Source organism: Monodon monoceros, unplaced genomic scaffold (assembly GCF_005190385.1).
Source record: "Monodon monoceros isolate NGI ecotype Baffin Bay Population unplaced genomic scaffold, NGI_Narwhal_1 Contig534_ctg1, whole genome shotgun sequence".
NCBI lineage: Eukaryota > Metazoa > Chordata > Mammalia > Artiodactyla > Monodontidae > Monodon > Monodon monoceros.
Genome location: NW_021701183.1, coordinates 391,252 through 397,371, shown reverse-complemented (window position 1 = coordinate 397,371; position 6,120 = coordinate 391,252).

Sequence of the window (6,120 nt, the reverse complement as noted above, 5' to 3'; positions counted from 1 at the left end):
CACTGAACCAACATTAGCCACTGGGGGCAGACACCTAAAACAACAGGAACTACGAACCTGCATCCTGTGTAAAGGAGATGCCAAACACAGGAAGTTAAGCAAAATGAAAAGACAGAGAAACACACAGCAGATGAAGGAGCAAGGTAAAAACCCACCAGACCACACAAATGAAGAGGAAGTAGGCAGTCTACCTAAAAAAGGAATTCAGGGTAATGATAGTAAAGATGTACCAAAATCTTGGAAATAGAATGGAGGAAATACAAGAAATGTTTAACAAGGACATAGAAGAACTAAAGAGTAAACAAACAATGATGAACAGCACAATAAATGAAATTAATAATTCTCTGGAAGGAATCAATAGCAGAATAACTGAGGCACAAGAATGGATAGGGAAACTGGAAGATAAAAGAGTGGAGATAACTACCACAGAGCAGAATAAAGAAAAAAGAATGAAAAGAATTGAAGACAGTCTCAGAAACCTCTGGAAAAACATTAAACATACCAACATTCAAATTATAAGGGTCCCAGAAGAAGAAGAGAAAAAGAAAGGGACTGAGAAAATATTTGAAGAGACTATAGTTGAAAACTTCCCTAATATGGGAAAGGAACTAGTTAATCAGGTGCAGGAAGCACAGAGAGTCCCATACAGTATAAATCCAAGGAGGATCACTTCGAGACACATATTAATTAAGCTATCAAAAATGAAATAAAAAGAAAAAATGTTAACAGCTGCAAGGGAAAAACAAGAAATAACATACAAGGGAATCCCCATAAGGTTAATGGCTGATCTTTCAGCAGAAACTCTGCAAGCCAGAAGGGAGTGGCAGGACATATTTAAAGTGATGAAAGGGAAAAAACTACAACCAAGACTACTATACCCATCAAGGATCACATTCGGATTTGACGGAGAAATTAAAATCTTTACAGATAAGCAAAAGCTAAGAGAATTCAGCACCACCAAACCAGCTTTACAACAAATGCTAAAGGAACTTCTTTAGGCAGAAAACACAAGAGAAGAAAAAGACCTACATAACAAACCCAAAACAATTAAGAAAATGGGAATAGGAACATACATATCGATAATTACCTTAAGTATAAATGGATTAAATGCTCCCACCAAAAGACACAGACTGGCTGAATGGATACACAGACAAGACCCATATATATGGTGTCCAGAAGAGACTCACTTCAGACCTAGGGACACATACAGACTGAAAGTGAGGGAATGGAAAAAGATATTCCATTCAAATGGAAATCAAAAGAAGGCTGGAGTGTCAATTCCCATATCAGACAAAATAGACTTTAAAATAAAGACTATTATAAGAGACAAAGTAAGACACTAAATAATGATAAAGGGATCAATCCAAGAAGAAGAAATAACAGTTGTAAATATTTTTGCATCTGACATAGGAGCAACTCAATATATAAGGCAAATGCTAACAGCCTAAAAGGGGAAATTGACAACACAATCATAGTAGGGGACTGTAACACCCACTTTCACCAATGGACAGATCAGCCAAAATGAAAATAAATAAGGAAACACAAGCTTTAAATGATGCATTAAACAAGATGGACTTAATTGATACTTATAGGGCATTCCATCCAAAAACAACAAAATACACTTTCTTCTCAAGAGTTCATGGAACATTCTCCCAGACAGATCATATCTTGGGTACAAAAGCAAGCCCTGTAAACTAAAAAAAATTGAAATCTTGTCAAATATCTTTTCCGACCAGAGCGCTATTAGACTAGATATCAATTACAGGAAAAAATCTGTAAAAAATACAAACACATGGAGCCTAAACAATACACAACTTAATAACCAAGAGATCACTGAAGAAATCAAAGAGGAAATGAAAAAGTACCTAGACACAAATGAAAATGAAAACATGACGACCCAAAACCTATGGGCTGCAGCAAAAGCATGTCTAAGACAGAAGTTTATAGCAATACAATCCTAAATCAAGAAAAAAGAAACATAAATAAACAATCTAAACTTACACCTAAAGCAATTAGAGTAAGAAAAACAAAAAATCCCAAAGTTAACACAAGGAAAGAAATCATAAAAATCAAATCAGAAATAAATGAAAAAGAAATGAAGGAAATGATAGCAAAGATCAATAAAACTAACAGCTGGTTCTTTGAGAAAAGATACAAAATTGATAAACCATTAGCCAGACTGATCAAGAAAAAAAGGGAAAAGTTTGAAATCAATAGATTTAAAAATGAGAAAGAAGTAACAACTGACAATGCAGAAATACAAGGATCATGAGAGATTTTTACAAGCAACTATATGCCAACAAAATGGACAACCTGGAAGAAATGGACAAATTTTTAGAGAAGAACAACCTTCCCACACTGAACCAGGAAGAAGTAGAAAATATAAACAGACCAGTCACAAGCACTGAAATTGAGAATGTGATTTCAAATCTTCCAACAAACAAAAGACCAGGAGCCTAAGGCTTCACAGGCAAATTCTATCAAATATTTAGAGAAAACACCTATCCTACTTAAATTCTTTCAAAATATAGCAGAGGGCGGAACACTCCCAAACTCATTCTACAAGGCTACCATCACCCTGTTACAAAAACCTGATAAAGATGTCACAAAGAAAGAAAACTACAGGCCAATATCACTGATGAATATAGATGCAAAAATCCTCAACAAAATACTAGCAAACAGAATTCAACAGTACATTAAAAGGATCATACACCATGATCAAGTGGGATTTATCCCAGGAATGCAAGGCTTCTTGAGTATATGCAAATCAATCATACACCATATTAATAAAATGATGGATAAAAACCATATGATCATCGCAAAAGATGCAGAAAAAGCTTTCAACAAAATTCAACACCCATTAATGCTAAAAACTCTCCAGAAAGTAGGCTAAGAGGGAACTTACCTCAACATAATAAAAGCCATATATGACAAATCCATAGCCACCATCATCCTGAACAGTGAAAACCTGAAACCATTTCCTCTAAGATAAGGAACAAGACAGGGCTGCCCATGCTCACCACTATTATTCAACATTGTTTTGGAAGTTTTAGCCACAGATGTCAGAGAAGAAAAAGAAATAAAAGGAATCCAAATAGGAAAAGAGAAGCAGAGCTCTCACTGTTTGCAGATGACATGATACTATACATAGAGAATCCTAAGGATGCTACCAGAAAACTCCTAGAGCTAATCAATGAATTTGGTGAAATAGCAAGATACACAATTAATGCACAGAAATCTCTTTCATTCCTATACACTAATGATGAAAAATCTGAAAGAAAAATTAAGGCAACCCTCCAATTTACCATTGCAACATAAATAATAAAATACCTAGGAATAAACCTACCTAAGGAGAAAAAAGACCTGTATGTAGAAAATTATAAGACACTGATAAAGAAATTAAAATGATTCAAACAGATGGAGAGATATACCATAATCTTGGATTGGAAGAATCAACATTACAAAACTCTACAACCAAAGCAATCTACAGATTCAATGCAATCCCTATCTAACTACCACTGGCATTTTTCACAGAAATAGAACAAAAAATTTCACGATTTGTATGGAAACACAAAAGACCCCAAATAGCCAAAGCAATCTTGAGAAAGAAAAATGGAGCTGGAGGAATCAGGCTCCCAGGCTTCAGACTATACTACAAAGCTACAGTGATCAAGACAATATAGCACTGGGACAAAAACAAACATAGATCAATGGAACAGGATAGAAAGCCCAGAAATAAACCCACAGACATTTGGTCACATTTTTTTATGATAAAGGAGGCATGAGTATACAATAGAGAAAAGACAGCCTCTTCAATAAATTGTGCTGGGAAAACTGGACAACTACATGTAAAAGAATGAAATTGGAACACTCCCTGACACCATACACAAAAATAAACTCAAAATGGATTAAAGGCCTAAATATAAGGCCAGAAACTATCAAACTCTTAGAGGAAAACAGGCAGAACACTCTGTGACATAAATCACAGCAAGATCGTTTTTGACTCACCTCCTAGAGAAGTGGAAATAAAAGAAAAAAAACAAGTGTGTAGTAATGAAACTTAAAAGCTTTTGCACAGCAAAGGAAACCATAAACAAGACCAAAAGACAACCCTCAGAATGGGAGAAAATGTTTGCAAATGAAGTAATTGACAAATGATTAATCTCCAAAATTTACAAGCAGCTAATGCAGCTCAATATCAAAAAAACAAACATCCCAATCCAGAAATGGGCAGAAGACCTAAATAGACATTTCTCCAAAGAAGATATACTGATTGTCAACAAGCACAAGAAAGGATGCTCAACATCACTAATCATTAGAGAAATGCAAATCAAAAGTACAATGAGCTATCACCTCACAACTGTAAGAATGGATATCATAAAAAAATCTACCAACAATAAAGGCTGGAGAGGGTGTGGAGAAAAGGAAACCTTTTGCACTGTTGTTGGGAATGTAAATTGATACAGCCACTATGGAGAACAGTATGGAGGTTTCTTCAAACACAAAAAATATAACTACCCTATGACCCAGCAAGCCCACTACTGGGCATATACCCTAAGGAAGCCATAATTCAAAAAGAGTCATGTACCACAATGTTCATTGAAGCTCTATTTACAATAGCCAGCACATGGAAGCATCCTAAGTGCCCAATAAGAGATGAATGGATAAAGAAGATGTGGCACATATATAAAATGGAATAGTACTCAGCTGTAAAAAGAAATGAAATTGAGTTATTTGTAGTGAAGTGGATGGACTTAGAGTCTGTCATACAGAGTGAAGTAAGTCAGAAAGAAAAAATCAAATATTGTATGCCAGCACATATATACAGAATTTTAAAAAATGGTTATGATGAACCTAGGGGCTGGACAGGAATAAAGATGCAGATGTAGAGAATGGTTTTGAGGACATGGGGAAGGGTAAGTGTAAGTGGGGACAAAGTGAGAGAGTGGCATGGACTTATATATACTACCAAATGTAAAATAGATAGCTAATGGGAAGCATCCATGTAGCACAGGGAGATCAGCTCGGTGGTTGGTGACCACCTAGAGGGGTGAGATAAGGAGGGTGGGAGGGAGATGCAAGAGGTAGGAGATATATGTAAATGTATAGCTTATTCACTATGTTTTAAAGCAGAAATTAACACACCATTGTAAAACAATTATACTCCATTATAGATGTTAAAAAAGAAAAAGAATTCATAGAATATAAGAAAGAGACTACATTAGACCTTTATACCAAAGAATAGTCTTATTTTAGTTCCAAATTGGTCATGAGTTTGGAACTAGAATGTAGGAAATATAATCACATCCAAAACATGGTTCCTTTGGGACTGCAGCAAAAGATAGTTTCATAATAATGCAAATATATTAATGTTTTCAAGATTTACGACCTACTTTTAAACAGAACATGTAGAAGTATTAATTTATAGAATAAAGGTAAAACATAAAGTCAGAGAAGTAAAGAAGCAGGAAAGTTTGAGGAGGAAAGTGTAAGAGAACTAAATACTCAAATAACCAAGGGTGGAGAGATTTAGAGAATGCTGGTGACATTTGTTAGAACTAAAATAAAGAGAGATTTAAGTGTAATATCAAGTTTGCAGAGTGAAGAAAAACATAACTAATAAATGCAGGGCTATTTGCCTTTACCACACATATGCATTCCTAAAGCAAAAAACAAAAACAACACGCTGTAAGACTGAACTCCTTAAAAATGAGATAGAAGGGGAAAATAGAATAAGAGGAAATCAAAATTATTTAACTTTCTAACTGAAGACTAACGAAAATAATTATCATACCTTGGGAGATAATTCATTCTGGAGACTTCCTTAGGGAATGTATTGATACAAAGACAATAGATTGGAACTACTTGTTTCATGGTGCGGACACCTGAAAATGGAAGTAGAGTTTTGGACACAAGAAGAGCAACCTGCCAGGATTTGAGGAAGCTGGGAGAGTTCTATGTTATATACAGGCGCTCAAAATTAATTTTCTTAAAGTAGAGCTGAAAGGACTTCTTGCCCGTATAGCAGAGAGAAAAGTGTTTTGTTTTGTTTTTTTTTCCTGTGAAGCCATAGTTCTACTCCAGTTATTCTGCCTTCTCTTTCCTAGAGAAAAAATAAGT